The sequence below is a fragment of the Prionailurus bengalensis genome, chromosome E1, assembly GCF_016509475.1.
Source record: "Prionailurus bengalensis isolate Pbe53 chromosome E1, Fcat_Pben_1.1_paternal_pri, whole genome shotgun sequence".
NCBI lineage: Eukaryota > Metazoa > Chordata > Mammalia > Carnivora > Felidae > Prionailurus > Prionailurus bengalensis.
This window is the reverse complement of record NC_057347.1, coordinates 47,196,305-47,212,477: the sequence shown is the minus strand read 5'-3', so window position 1 is coordinate 47,212,477 and position 16,173 is coordinate 47,196,305. Positions and strand designations below refer to the sequence as shown.

Here is a 16,173-nt window from a genome sequence, read left to right as displayed (position 1 = left end):
GCTAGGGGCCAGCTCCTAGAGGCCACCTGCTATTTCCTGTGACCTGGCCTTCTCCACAACTTGGCAGTTTGCCCCTTCAAGTCCAAGAGGAGAGCATCTGCTGCGACTCTGAATCTCTCTGATGTGTTATCTCTGACCTTCAGACTCTTTTTCAAAAAGCCTGGCCTGATGAGGTCAGGCCCACCCACATTCAAGGGGGAAGGAATTAACAGATAAACAGGGTGTGCACGCCAGGGAGCAGGAATCTTGGGGGGCCTTTCTGCCTACCACAGGGAGAATAGCTGGATTGACAGCATCTATTAGAGGAGAGGAGAAGTAGTTATTTCTTGTACCTAACTTGGTGCTCTGGGTGGCAAGAAAGTGTTCATATCACAAATGTGTTTTGGACTCTGTATGTCAGGTGCTAGGCCAGGTGCTAGGGTGGAGCAGCAAACACGGCAGACGTGGTTCCTGTCCTCCTAAAGCTTCCAGTCTAGAGGCCATGAGAGAAGTTTTGCTGCCATTTTAAAATAGATTATGACAGTGGTTGCAGAACTCTGTGTAACTAGATTAAAAACCATTGAGTAGTATATAAAATACATCTCAAAACTTTTTTTTTTAATTTTTTTTTAATGTTTATTTATTTTTGAGACAGAGACAGAGCATGAACAGGGGAGGGTCAGAGAGAGAAGGAGGCACAGAATCTGAAACAGGCTCCAGGCTCCGAGCTGTCAGCACAGAGCCCGACGCGGGGTTCGAACTCACGGACCGTGAGATCATGACCTGAGCCAAAGTCGGCCGCTTAACCGACTGAGCCACCCAGGTGCCCCTAAAACTTTCTTTTTTAGTTTTTTAATTTGTTTTTGAGAGAGAGAGCGAGCGAGAGAGAGACAGAGTGTGAGCAGGGGAGGGGCAGAGAGAGAGTGGGAGACACAGACTCTGAAGGAGGCTCCGGGCCCTGAGCTGTCAGCACAGGGCCCGATGTGGGGCTCGAACTCACAAGACCTTGAGATCATGACCTGAGCTGAAGTTGGACGCTTAACCGACTGAGCCACCCAGGCACCCCTCAATAAAACTGGTTTTAAAAACTTTAGGTGGCTATGGATTTTTTTTTTTTTTTTCTCAGCAGAATAGACATCTGTGTTTAGAGAGAGAACCACTGACAGAAGGTGCTGAATTTGAATTATCAGTATAGGGGCGCCTGGGTGGCGCAGTCGGTTAAGCGTCCGACTTCAGCCAGGTCACGATCTCGCGGTCCGTGAGTTCGAGCCCCGCGTCAGGCTCTGGGCTGATGGCTCAGAGCCTAGAGCCTGTTTCTGATTCTGTGTCTCCCTCTCTCTCTGCCCCTCCCCCGTTCATGCTCTGTCTCTCTCTGTCCCAAAAATAAATAAACGTTGAAAAAAAAAATTTTAAAAAAATGAATTATCAGTATACTGAAAAGTTGTGGGTCCCTGTCCTCAAGGAGATGGCTCTAGTCATCCTGAATATAGCTAGCTTTCCAAAGGAGGTTGTTCCTGTCTGCAGCAGTGTGGGCAGAAAATCTGCCAGATTTGGACCAGAATGACCGCAGTTTAGGTCAGAACTTGATACTTAGGGGAAAGAAGCAGTCCAGCTTGAATAGCTGCCTTAAGGCCAACTGTAGGGCTTTGGAGTATTGGGGAACCTTCACTGACCGATTTCACAACCCTCGGGAGTACCTGCCCCCACTTCCCACCCCAAGGGGACAGGCTGGTGGCCATCATGGGTGGAAGGAACAGTACCTGGGGACCTTTCTGCTATAGCTCTAAGTGCATTTCTCTCCTCTTTTTTTTTTTTTTTTTTCCCCAACTCTTTTCCCCACTTTAGTTTGAGAGAGAGAGCACACATAAGCAGGAGAGGGGCAGAGAGAAAGAGAGAGAGAGTCTCAAGCAGGCTCTGTGCTCAGCGCAGAGCCCAAGGTGGGGCTCAATCCCACGACTCTGGGATCATGACCTGGGCCAAAATCAAGAGCCTGATGCTTAACCAACTGAGCCACCCAGGAACCCCGCATTTCTCTGCTTTCTATGCACGTTGAATGAGAAGTATATGTGTTAGCCGAATGAATCCTAGAAAACACATTCTGGAGGAGATGGTCCTACATGGGAGTTGAATCTTCTGCCTTACTCATCTCAGACAGATGTCCTGAAGCCTTCCCATCACTGGTTTTATCGCAAAGGAGGCTTACTGACTATTTAAAATCTGTCCCAGGGTGCCTGGTTGGCTCCGTCGGTGGAGCATACGGCTCTTGATCTCAGAGTTGTGAGTTAGAGCCCCATGTTGGGTGTGGAGATTACTTAAAAATAAATCTTAAAATAAAAACAAAAATCTGTCTCAACAATCTCCGTCTGGGATGGCAAGATCGTACCACACTAGGCTGGGCAAATCTCCCGGGATGCCAGACTGCCCCACTGCACAGGACACAAGGTCTTGGCCATTGACTTCACCCATGTCACAGGAAGGAGTCTAGCCCTCCCCTCCCTCCCCCCCCCTCCCGCCCCGCGACTTTCTGGCAGACTGCCCGAACAGCATTATCCAATGCTGTTTGTTGATACAGAAACACGAAAGCCAGCGCTCACCGAGGGTTTTGACATCAAGTATTAAAGTGACTCATTCTTTCATTTCCCAGCCCTCTGACAAAAGGGGGCCTGCTCTTGAAACTCCTTTTCAGACTTTAGTGGAAGTCGACTCGTAATCTAAACAAGTACCTAAGTTCTTGATCCAGTTTTTCTAATGACTCTGCACTTCTTCTTTTATGTCTCTCTTTTTGCTCCTTTTAAGTTTCAAGACCTTCTAGATTCTTCTTGTTCCTGAGCAAAGAAAAAAAAAAAATCATCCTTTAATTTCTTTGGATTATATCTGACAATCTTTAGGGTGTTGTTTCTTTCCCAGAATGAATCACCTAGAGAAGTAAGATTGGTCTAACAAATGTAATTTGATGACAGCCTATAATAATGTTGTTTAAGCACCTAATCTAAGCAGCTAATCTCTAAACACTGGTCCCCGCCCTGTGTCATCTACGCATACACCTCTCCCCCCATTGAAGTCTCATTATATTTGCTGTAGTAAGGCCAGATCCAGGTGTTTCTAAGCACTAATTTGTGTATTTTTACACCCCAAATAACTAATCTGTGTGTTTATTTAGAAGAAAATTTAAGGGCGCCTGGGTGGCTCAGTCATTGGAGCATGCAACTCGATCTTGGGGTTGTGAGTTCAATCCCCACCTTGGGTGTAGAGGTTACTTAAAAATAAAATCTTAAAGGGGCGCCTGGGTGGCTCGGTCGGTTGAGCGTCCGACTTCGGCTCGGGTCATGATCTCATGGTCCGTGAGTTCGAGCCCCGCGTTGGGCTCTGTGCCGACAGCTCAGAGCCTGGAGCCTGCTTCCGATTCTGTGTCTCCCTGTCTCTCTGACCCTCCCCCGTTCATGCTCTGTCTCTCTCTGTCTCAAAAATAAATAAACATTAAAAAAACATTAAAAATAAAATCTTAAAAAAAAAAGAAAAAAGTTAACCGGGGAATGAGAAGTCCCTATTAACTTGGATATAATTAAGTTGTTGAAAACCTCAAATTCACTGGATCTTATTTGCTGGATTGTTTGTATTCCTCAGAGCGCTCCCATATTGTATGGCTTTTTGTTTTTTTTTTTTAACTTTTTTTTTAATGCTTATTTTTGACAGAGAGAGACAGGGACAGAGCATGAGCGGGGGAGGGGCAGAGAGAGGGAGACGCAGAATCCGAAGCAGGCTCCAGGCTCTGAACTGTCAGCACAGAGCCCGACCTGGGGCTCGGACCCACGAACCGTGAGATCATGACCTGAGCCGAAGTCGGACGTTCAATGACTGAGCCACCCAGGCACCCCAATATTTTATAGTTTTAACTCCTGTAGTCAGATTTATTTATTGGTTTTGTTTTTTGTTTTGTGTGTATTTGTGTGTGGTTGGGGGGGATTTATTTATTGTTAACATAGCAAAGCTTCACTTGTCACTCTGGCAAAAATGTTTCCAACTCGTGTAGACAGTTTACAGAGACAGTGATATCTGCTCATCTGAGCTATCTCCATCTTACAGAAACCGTGGAAGTTCCTTGCCCTGGCTCTCTTGATCACAGCATCCAGAAGCTAGGTACTTAGGCTGTGTCACAAGGTCATGGTTGAGTGTAGTCTCACGGTAACCTTGCTTTTATGTACACGATAAAATAGCATTGTACGCCTCAGCAATGCATCCCACGAAACATGCTTTTTGGAAAGTGTTTTAAAATTTGGTTTCTGTTTTTATAGCTTGGACTGATAGCAGTCACATTGTACAGGCGAAGGAGAGAGAGAAATTACGTGTGTTGAGTGCCTTTCGGTTTTATTTAGTCTTCATAATGGTCCTGTGAGTTAGATGTTATCATCCCACTTTCCAGATGGATCATGGGTACTTGCATGGCTGGTCAGTGGTGGGTCTGTTTTCACACCTGGGCTGATCAGACAGCAGAGCCCAAGTTCTTTGTTCTATCCAGCTCTGCTCTGCCTGCCCTACAATCTGGAAGCTGGAAAGAACGAGGGAAGGTTATCCAGTTCCATCAGACAGAGAGGCAGACAGGCGCGCGCACACACACACACACACACACACACACACAAATCTTCAAGATTGGAGAACTTGTTGAGGATTATCAAAGGAAATGTTTGGTGTGGGGGGGGGGGTGCGGGTAGGTAGTTCTTCCATTCCAGTTAAGCTAAGAGCATGGTCCGTAAGTTTTATCTTCCATTGAATGATCCATTTTACCCAAGTATTAAACCAAGTGACAGTCCTCTGTTTAACTTTGAGAAATGAATCATGTTCCTTTGAAAATACCTTTTGTGGTTCATGCTCTAAAAAGAGAACCACCCCTACACTTTTGGAAATTATTCCTTTTAATGGGTGTAAAAGCCTTTGGCTTTCACAGACCTCATCAGCAGAGATGTTCGCTGATGAGCACCAGTGACTTTGTCAAAATTAGTATCAGGAAATAATGATGGGAACAGACAAGTGACACCATGTTTTGGGCACATTTAGTTGAAAACTTAAAAGACTCTTCACAGGCAGGTAGGTAAGCAAATTGGAGGATCTGAAAATGATCAAAATGTACTATTGAAAGTTGTGTATTTACCTCTTGCTGCTGAGTTGGCTGCTCCTTGGAAACTTCTGGCTCCCCTTTACTAGCATTGCCTCCAGATGCAGTTTACAACCCACACTCACAAATTAATGTTGTTCTTTTAAAGTCACACCTCATGCAGACCTAAAATTTTTTAACTTGATAATTATTTTGAAAATGGAGCTGTCACATTTTTTTTTTCTAAATTAAAAATCATCCTCAAGAGACATTTACCAGTATCAAAAATGTGTTTTGAAGAAACCCGAACAAACCCGCCCCTACCAAGTTTCACAGTGGCGATTCAGAGACGTTTTGCTCTGTCTCGGCACTGTTGAAATGAATGGGTACGTAATCTAAAATGAACTATTTGAGGGACACCTGGGTGGCTCAGTCGGTTAAGCGTCCGACTTCAGCTCCGGTCATGATCTCACGGATCGTGGGCCCGAGCCCCGCGTCGGGCTCTGTGCTGACAGCTCGGAGCCTGGAGCCTGCTCCGGATTCTGCGTCTCCCCCTCTCTCTTCCCCTTCCCTGCTCACGATCGGTCTCTCTCTCCTTCAAAAATGAATAAACATTTAAAACAGATTTTTAAATGAACTATTTGAAGGGGTCCACTCGTAGTTGGATGTGTACATTCTGGTCATTTTTTAAAAAATTGTGGCAAGATACATATAACACAAAATTTGCCGTCTTAACCAGTTTTTAAGTGTAGGGTTCAGTGGCATTGAGTGCATTTGTGTCGTTGGGCAACCATCACCACCATCCATGCACTGAACTCTCTGTGTCTTGCAGAACTGAAACTCTGTACCCAGGAAAAAAGAAATCTCCACTCCACCTTCCTGCAGCACCTGAGAATCAGCATTCTACTTTCTTTCCATATACATTTACTACTCTAGGTATCTGCTCAGTTTGTTTAAAAAAATTTTTGTAATGTTTATTTTTGAGAAAGAGAGAGCGCGCGAGGGTGGAGAGAGGCAGAGAGAGAGGGAGACACAGAATCCAAAGCAGGCTCCAGGCCCTGAGCTGTCAGCACAAGCTTGACGTGCGGGGCTCCCAACTCTTGAGCTGTGAGATCGTGACCTGAGCCGAAGTAGGGTGCTTAACCAACTGAGCCACCCAGGCGCCCCTGTTTGTTTGTTTCTTAAAGTATTGCTTGTATTACTTTATCATTAAACTCATACGCCATTTCCGAAAACATACCTAATAAAAGTTAAATGTTACTGGGATCTAACGAAATAGAATTTTTCCCCTGAATTTTGCCGCCTTTCAAGGAAGAAAAACTACAAAATGGGTTCATATCCATACTCTGGGTGACATTAACGACTCAGTGACCTCTACCTTTGTAGCAACAGCTGAAGTGGTTGGCAACTTAAATTCAGGGCTACCACTCTATTGTCACGTAACAGAAAAAGGGCATTTTGTTCAGAATCCTTACTAAGGCAGGAAAAAAGTACCAGTGCATTTTGGAAGCATTTCAAAGAAACAGGATTGGCACTGAAAAATGTTCTTCTGTTAAAGCAGAAGACAGAGTATTTGATTAATGATAATGCTTTATTCCTGTTCCAGGTGGAAATAGACATTAATTGGACCCTTTTTCTGAATAAAGAAATACAGTTGACTTTTTTTTTTTTTTTGATTTTGTAAATGTTTAATGCAGGAGAAAGAAAATAATTTGTCAGTATGATGGCTTATTAAGAAATTAACTTTGGGGGCGCCTGGCTGGCTCCGTTGGTTAAGAGCCTGTGATTCTTGATCTTGGGGTTGTAGGTTGGGGTCCCACCTTGGGGTGGAGAGATTACTTAAAAATAAAACTTTTTTTTTTTTTTTTAACGTTTGTTTATTATTGAGAGACAGAGAGAGACAGAACATGAGCACGGGAGGGGCTGAGATATGGGGAGACACAGAATCTGAAGCAGGCTCCAAGCTCTGAGCTGTCGGCACAGAGCCTGACAACGGGGTTTGAACCCACAAACCGCGAGATCATGACCTGAGCCGAATTCGGATGCTTAACTGACTGAGCCACCCAGGCGCCCCTAAAAATAAAACTCTTGAAAAATATAAATTAACGTTGGAATCATTTTCATTCTTGTTAATTCTCTTCGTGATGTCTGCACATAGTTTTCAACTCACTAGCCAACAACTTGGATTTCGTTAGATTGTATAGGATGATGGTCCTGCCACGCCCAAGGACTTGTTTTACTGTACCCAAGCAGGGAGGGGGATGTAATGAGATGTTTGTCCTCAGTTTTCATTCTGTCTCAGAAGCACTTTCCAGTGTGCCTGAGCAGCTTACAGGCATATTCAGCCTCTAATGCACCTGAAATACAAAACCACAGAAAACAACACTCTTGTTAAACTAGTAATTAGCGATTAAGCAAAATAGAGAAACAATTTTGGGTGGATGTTTGAGAAAGATAAATTTGTAACCACCTACTTGCTTTGACAGGTAGTTGGGAAGCTAGGGGTTATCGCTAACTACTTGAGCCTGTGGGCATGTCCTCTGTCTGAAATGTGTGTTTCCTGTGGTCACTGCCTCCATTGGAAACATTCTGCGGAGTTCGTCCTCATCCAGAATAACGATGATGCTGGTGTTGACGAAGAGCGAATGTGACCCTTAGTATCACCTCACACGGACCTTCATTGGGGAGTATTTCAGCCTCCGTAAAAGCGACGTGGTGGGTAAAGGTGGTTTTCTTCCTACTTAGCAAGTGCTGTGAAAATAGTCCTTTTGCTCAGCGAGACAGGCTTAAAGATGTGAAATGTAGTTATTTAATCCTCCCCTCGCAAAGTGCAAAGAGTTTGATAACTGGAATTGCATTTAATCATTGGGGTACAGATTGTACCGTGCATGCTAGAAACCCAAACCCTGTTCTGTTGAAGGCCGTGATGAATGCTTTTTTTTTTTTTTTTTTTTATATATTACGTTTTCACTGCTTATAAAGAGGCATCATGTCCAAAATGAAAAAAAACCTTTAGATTCAGGATTTAATAGCTCACCTCTTTCGGATCGTGGTTCACAGCAACTTGGACACAGCTGAGTGTAATTATGTTTTTCAGCAGTGTGACTTATGGTGCTGCGGATAGGGGCGCACTTAGAGACTTCTTGCCAAGATCCAGTTGAAAAGGAGCTTGGTGGTTGTTTTTTTTAAAGAAAAAAAAAAAGTAATTAGGCTATTAGTTGCCCAAATGGAATAATCCCCTTAAGCCTTTTCAAGAAAAACATTTCCAAAAGGGTCAGGTGTATTTAAAATTAGTCATTATTTACATAGGTGCCTAGCCTTTTATCCATGCTTGCCTAGGAGTTGTTTCTTTTAAAAAAGATGTTGGTTGGGGGCACCTGGGTGGCTCAGTTGGTTACAGGTCCGACCTCGGCTCGGGTCATGATCTCACAGTTCGTGGGTTCAAGCCCCCAGTCGGGTTTTGTGCTGGCCGCTCAGAGCCCGGAGCCTGCTTTGGATTCTGTGTCTCCTTCTTTCTCTGCCCCTCCCCCGCCTGCGCTCTGTCTCTCTCGCTCTCAAAAATAAATAAACATTAAAAAAAAAAAATGTAAAAAGATGTTGGTTACCGTGTGTCAGAAACCACCTTATTTTTTCAAGGGGTTCAGTACTGGTTCTTAGAGCAAAAGCAGCCATCTTCTGGGTGCTGGGCATCCCAGAAGCTATATTGGAGATTGATCTATTTTTCATCAGCAGAATGGCTCCTTTCAGGGTTCTGGCCTTCAGACAGCCTTTTCCGTGCACCCGGAGAAGGAACTGCCCAAGGGCCTTACCGGCCTCTGTTTTTGAGGAAAGTTGAGAACAAAGTGAAAAGAGGCCAGGAGTCAGGGGAGGGAAGTGGTGGCCAGGGCTAATGGACTGTGGTTTGGGGCTGGAGTCCAGGCCTGTATTGCTGACTCCTGGGCTCAGGATCCTCCCCTGAATGGAGCCTGCTCGCCCTGAAGCGGACTCCACACCGAGTTGCCACCACCCCCAGATCCCCCCTCTGGCTCACCTTTTGGGCGTGTCTCATCTTTAAGCTGGATGATCCGCTTTCTTTCTGCTTTTGTTGGATCTTTTTGAATTGCAGATCAGCCACACCTTACAATGTTCACGTTTTAAGTCCTGGAAATTTGCTCCACCTCGCATGCACACCGAGTTAGCATCCCTGAAAAAAAGGCATAATTACTTTCAAACAGATTTTCCTTTCATTTTTCTCCACCCTTTCCTTTAATTAAGCACCTTTGCGTTTTATCTCCTTGAACCCAAAGTACGTATGTTGCTCTATGTTCTGGGTTGCTGGTTTAGGGCGGTGCAGTATATCGAGGAGTAGGAACAAGAATGTAGAACAAGTTGAGTCCTTCCTGGGTGATAGTCATGAGTTGATTTAGGAAGACTCGGAATTTCCTGTGCCTCCGTTTCCCCTACTGGTAAATGCCTCTCTGTTTTACTTCCATCAGGGGCTGATCATAGGAGATAGGGAACTTCCTTGGCACATGTTAAGTACTGATGATTGTCCATCAGTGGGTGCCGCGTGAGTTCCTGGTGATGCAGTCCCTGAGCTATGCAGGAAATGATACTGTCTCACATTTTAAATACCTTAATATTAGGGGACCATACAGTGCAATAGACATTTTGGAGCCTACTTTCCAAATGGTCCATGGGAAGGAAACCTAAGGTATCCATGGGATCTGACTTTGCCCAGTGGAAATGTTATGTCATAGTAACACATGTTTAAGGATTAGTTTATTTCCAAGCATGCCGGGGCTATAAATTGCTTCTTAAAATTTTACTCTCCAGCACCGTGATGTTTATGTTGCTATGGTGTCAGGATTGACACTCTTGCTTGAGTGGCAGGATTGTCATTGAAAATAGATAGGCCAAAATAACAGCTTAACAGGTGGTTGTGCTTTGTGATGTTCGTGAAACCATTTTGTGAAGAGGTCCAGTACAAGTAAGTCACACAACTGTGCCCTTTACTGCATTTTATATCTTACCCATGCTTGCCGCCTTCTTCTTCCTCTTCTTCTTCTTCTTCTTCTTCTTCTTCTAACACATGCCTCCCTTTTTAATTTTATATATAGATTTCCCTTCTCTTTCCAGCGGTGCTATGCCAGTTTCCTGTAGTAACACAAGGTTTCAGCTCATTTTATTTAGTGGTGAATGTCCTTTCCTTATTTGTGTAACTGGAGCCCTCGTCCTAAAAATAACCCTTCTTTGCCTAACGTGATTCTTTTTATAGCTGATGCACTCTTTATTTAAATGGAAGACCTCTTTTTAATGTGCCATTTACATACACACACGCATGTATTATATTTCATATCCATAAATACCTATTATGTATATATTTGCTTGTGAGGTGTAATCCTTAGTGAATTTGGTAGTAGGAGTTGTTTCCAATGACCTATCGTTAAGCGTTCACCCGCCGTTAAATGACAATTTTCTTTCTTTTTAGATAAAATCGTAGAACCCTACCGTTAAAACCGTTCAGCTTCCTGCCCCACTGTAAGAATCTTTCCTATAATGACCTTGCACGGTGATCATCTTGCCTTTTAGCCTAAATACCAGCATGGCACGGTTGCTCACTCTTCTGCGGTACGACCCCAAAAGCCATGATTGTCCTGTGATTGTCCACTCATGATCGTCTTTTCATTTGTTTCATTGACGTCTGCCTCCCCGGAACTTTCATGGTCGTCACTCATTTCCCCCTCTATAATGACACAGATACGAGACACTTCCACATGCTGGCTCTTGAAGTATTTAAAGAAAACTCGAATGTCCTTTGTTTTTCTCTTCTGCTGGCTTTAATATCCACAGTTCTGTCAGTGACTCACCTTACAAAATGGTTTCCAGATGCCCTCACCCTTCCCGTGGTTCTCCTTTGTCATTGGCATTTAATTTTTTTTTTTTAACGTTTTATTTATTTTTGAGACAGAGAGAGACAGAGCATGAATGGGGAAGGGGCAGAGAGAGAGGGAGACACAGAATCAGAAGCAGGCTCCAGGCTCTGAGCCATCAGCCCAGAGCCCGACGCGGGGCTCGAACTCACGGACCGCGAGATCGTGACCTGAGCCGAAGTCGGACGCTTAACCGACTGAGCCACCCAGGCGCCCCTGTCATTGGCATTTAAAAAATAATGACCACAATGCTCTAGAGCAAGAGTCAGCAAACTTTCTGTAAAGGCCCAGAGGGACACACTGTAGACCTGCCATCACATCCCTATCACAACAACTCACCCCTGGCCTGTAACACAAAAAAGCAGGCGAAGGCAGTTCTGTAAATGCATGGGCATGGCTCTGTTCTGATGACATTTTATTTGTTTATGGGTACTGAAATTTGAATTTCATATAATGTTCGCACTTGACAAGGTATTATTCTAATTCTAATTTAATTCAACCATTGAAAAACACAAAACCCATATGTAGCTCAAGGACCATACAAAAACAGGCATGGGCCGGGTTTGGTCCAAGATCTGGGAGGACCCGGGCTGAAAACAAGGGGAACTGTTACTTCAGCACCTAAGGCTTTGTGGATGCTTTAGCGTTAGCCGTTGCCATTTTCAGAAGCTGCGTTCAACTGCTGGTTGCTGGGGCGCCTGGGTGGCTCAGTCGGTTACGCCTCCAACTTTGGCCCAGGTCCTGATCTCACTGTTCCGTGAGTTCGAGCCCCGCGTCGGGCTCTGTGCTGACAGCTCAGAGCCTGGAGCCTGCTTCCGATTCTGTGTCTCCCTCTCTCTCTGCCCCTCCCCTGCTCACACTCTGTGTGTGTCTCTCTCTCTCTGTCAAAACACAAACAAAACTGCTGGCCGCTTCTGACAAGGTGATCAGCTCCCTTAAGCCTCCTGGCAAAGCTCAGTCTCTCTACCCGGAGCCTGTAAGATCTACAAAAATGTCACCTTATAGCAACAACGGTCATTACCATAGGACTTTGAAATGTAAATGTGATGGATGCTGTCTGCTGATTTCAAGTTGGACAAAATGTTTTTTGATTCTTGCTTCTGTTATTTACTGTGTTGGTGAATTCTCTTAGCTTAGTGGCAGATGTAATGAGCATGCCTTTCTGTCTTTATCCAAGCCACCAACTTTTCGGTAGCATCCAAATCACAAAATATAGCTCATAATTGCTTACCTCAGTTGCAGAAACCAATAGGCATTTGGGTATAAAAATGAAGCCCTCCATTGTATTTTCATAAGCTTAAGAATGGATTATTCTCTACTTCCTCATTAGTTTTAATTTTTAAAAAAATGGTCCTCATTAGATTTTGTGAAACGGTTTTGTGAAACCGTTTAACTAAGATTATAATTTAGCATTGCGGAGGAGAAAATTTAGTAAATGGTGAAGTCAATTTTTTTTTTAAGTGTATAAACATTTAATTAAAATTATATGTTTGTTTATGTGGGCATTTCCTTAGCAAGGCTTTGCTTTCATAGGGGAAGGGGAAAGCACAGTAGGCCAACATTTGTGGAACATTCAAGTGTACCAGGACCACTGTATTTTTTATTAATATTTATTTATTTTTTGATCGCTTCTCGGCCTTTTGGCTAAGATCAAGTGTATTTATTTTTTGAGAGTCAGAGAGAGACAGAACATGAGCAGGGGAGGTGCAGAGAGAGGGACACACAGAATCGGAAGCAGGCTCCAGGCTCTGAGCTGTCAGCACAGAGCCCGACGCGGGGCTCGAACCCACGAACTGTGAGATGATGACCCCAGTCGAAGTCAGTCGCCCAACCGACTGAGCCACCCAGGCGCCCCTAAGGACCACTATGTTAATTGTCTCATTTTATCCTTACAAGTCAGTGTCCAAGGTGGATCCTATTATCTTCATTTTACAGATACGGAAATCGAGGCTCACAGGATTTGCTAAAGTCACTCAGAGAGTCAATGGCAGAACTAGATTCAAACCCAGGGGTCTTTGACTACAAATTCCATTTGCTTTCTCCCCCTACACTGTTGCTTTCTACAGCCAGAGAAGTTGACATTTGTTCATTAGCAAGTTAATTGCATCAGCACAGACCATTGATCCTAAAATGGATATACTGTATATTCCTGAGATATTTACTCAAATGGACATATTTTGCAAGGTATGTCCTAGAAACAGTATAAAATGAGAAAATTGACCTCCTTCATAGAAAGAGAGTGATCAAGTTAAAACTATTTGCATTTGCCATTCTTTGGTAAAACTGGGAACATAGATACAATTGTGGATTACCTTAAAGCTATTATAAGTCTTGAGGGAAACCTTGATTGTTTTTAGAAAGCTTCTATATTTATCTAGACTCTATCTTGCAACAAGGCACTTCAAGATGCCATTATATGAATATTCAAAAACTAATAGAGCCTAGATGAGAATGTGTGATAATCTAAAGATATTTAAATCAGGGCTTTAAAAATACATTACTTCAAGTGAAAAGGGAAGTCTCGTAAACAAATTTTTTATAATTCACTATGCATTCTAATTCCACTTCTGAGTCTTTAAAAGCAGATTTATAGAAGGGGGATGAAACAAATTTTCCGAACGAAAATTCGGAGCTCTGAAAATAAAACGTATTTAATATTTTAATTGTCAACAGCTTGCCATTTTTTTCTGTTAAATTTCTGTGTTGAGATATAATTCACGTATCATAATATTGAGATACAATTCACCTATCGTAAAATTCACTTCTAGTTTTTTATTTAAAATGTTTTTTCTAATTATTTTATTTATTATTTATTTTTTAATTTAAAAGTTTTAATGTTTACTTATTTATTTTGAGAGAGAGAGAGAGAGAGCACAAACAGGGGAGGGGCAGAAAGAAGGGGAGAGAGAGAATCCCAGCAGGCCCTGCGCTGTCAATGCAGAGTCCGACGCGGGGCTTGAACTCACGAACCGTGAGTCAGACGCTCAACCGACTGAGCCACCCAGGCACCCTTAGAATTCACTCTTATAAATAAGTGTACAGGTCAGTGGTTTTAGTATATTTACAAGGTTGTGCAACCATCACCACTATCTAATTCCAGAACATTGTTTTTCATGTTTATTTATTTATTTTGAGAGAGAGAGAGCATGCAAGTGAGGGAGGGGCAGAGAGAGCGGGAGGGAGAGAATCCAAGCAGGCTCTGCACTGGGCTCGATCTCACGAACCATGAAATAATGACCTGAGCTGAAATCAAGAGTCGGATGCTTAACCAACTGAACCACCCATGCGCCCGTAATTCCAGAACATTTTTATTGCCCCCCAAAAGCCCCTACGCCCATTGGCAGTCACTCCCTATTAGCCCTTTTCCCCAGCCCTTGGCAACCAAAGTCTACTTTCTATCTTTATGAATTTGCATAATCTGGACATTTCATATAAATGGAATCATACCATATACGGCCTTCTGTGCCTGGCGTCTTTCCCTTAGCGTAATGTTTTCAGGGTTCATCCATGTTGTAGCATGAATCAGTGCTTCATCCCTTTTTATGGCCGAATAATATTCCGTTGTATGGATCTACCACATTTTGTTTGTATCCAAGTCATCAGTGGATGGACATTTGGGTTGTTCCCACTTTTTTGACTGTTGTCGAATAATGCTATGAACATTCATGTACAAGCTTTTTTTGGACACTGGCTTTCAAATCTTTTGGATCTATATACCTCTTGGTGAAATTGTTGGTCCTGTGGAAATTCTGTTTAACTTCCTGAGGAATCACCAAACCGTTTCGCACAGTGGATGGCACTGTTTTACATTTTCACCAGCCGCGTATGAGGGCTCCCGTGTCTCCACCACCTCACTAACACTGTTTATTTTCTGTCTTTTTGATTCTAGGCATCCTCATGAGTGTGAAGGACCATCTTATTGTGGTTTCAATTTGTATTTCCTTAATGACTAATACTGCTGAGCATCTTTTTCACGTACTTAGTGGGCTATTTATAAATCTTGGGAGAAAGTTCTGTTCCAGTTACGTATCTATTTATCGTTGGGTTGAAGAGTGCCTGTATTCTGGATGTTAGACCTTATCAGATACATAATTCGCAAATTATTTCCCCCCATTGTGGGGGTTGTCTTTTTTAGTTTCTGGATAATGTCCTTCGAAGCACAAGCACTTTAAATTTTGATGAAGTCCAATGTATCTATTTTCACTTTGGCTCTTTTCACTCTCTGTGTCCTGTCTAAGAAACCATTCCCTAATCCAAGGTCACAAAGATTTACACTTAAGGTTTCTTCTAAGAGTTTTATAGTTTCAGTTCTTACATTTAGGTCTTTGGTCCGTTTTGAGTTAATTTTGTATAAGGTGTGAGGTAGTGATCCAAATTCATGCTGTTGCACATGGCTTTCCATTTGTCCCACCACCATGTGTTGGAAAAGATTGTTTTTCCTCACTGTATTGCAGAACTTGCTCTTTCTCCCTCAACATTTTGATCCTGAGATTGATGCATATAACTATCATTCATTCATTTTTATGGCTGTGTAGTATACTTAAAAAGTTTTATTTATTTAAGCAGTCTCTTAAAAAATTTTTTTAATGTATATTTATGAAAAACAATTTTTTCATGTTTATTTTTGAGAGAGAGAGAGACAGACAGACAGAGTGTGAGTCGGGGAGGGGCAGATTGCTAGGGAGACATAGAATCTGAAGCAGGCTCCAGGCTCTGAGCTGTCAGCACAGAGCCCTATGCGGGGCTTGAACCCACGGGCCGTGAGATCGTGACCTGAGCCGAAGTCGGAAGCTTAACCCCGGTGCCCCTAATGTATATTTATTTTTGAGAGAGAAAGGCAGAGTACGAGAGGGAGACACAGAGTCCTAAGCAGGCCTCAGGCTCTGAGCTGTCAGCACAGAGCCCGATGCAGAGCTCAAACCCACCAACCGCAAGATCATGACCTGAGCTGAAGTTGGACACTTAACTGACTGAGTCACCCAGGCGCCCCTATTTATTTAAGCAATCTCTACACGCAACGTGGGGCTGGAACTCCTAGCCCCAAGATCAAGAGTCCTGTGCTCTTCTGACTGAACCAGCCAGGCACCCCTTATGGCTGTAATATCCTTTTATATGAATCTGCCAAAATGTTTTTATCCGCTGTTTGATCCATGCACACTGGGTTGTTCCTAGAGTTTCGCTTTTAGGAACACT

At 43.3% G+C, this 16,173-nt stretch overlaps 1 protein-coding gene across 4 annotated transcripts in view; it reads left to right on the top strand.

The window, feature by feature from the left end:
* PITPNC1 (phosphatidylinositol transfer protein cytoplasmic 1) overlaps positions 1-16,173 on the top strand; it is a 274,075-nt gene that overhangs the window by 19,267 nt on the left and 238,635 nt on the right. The window lies entirely within an intron of this gene.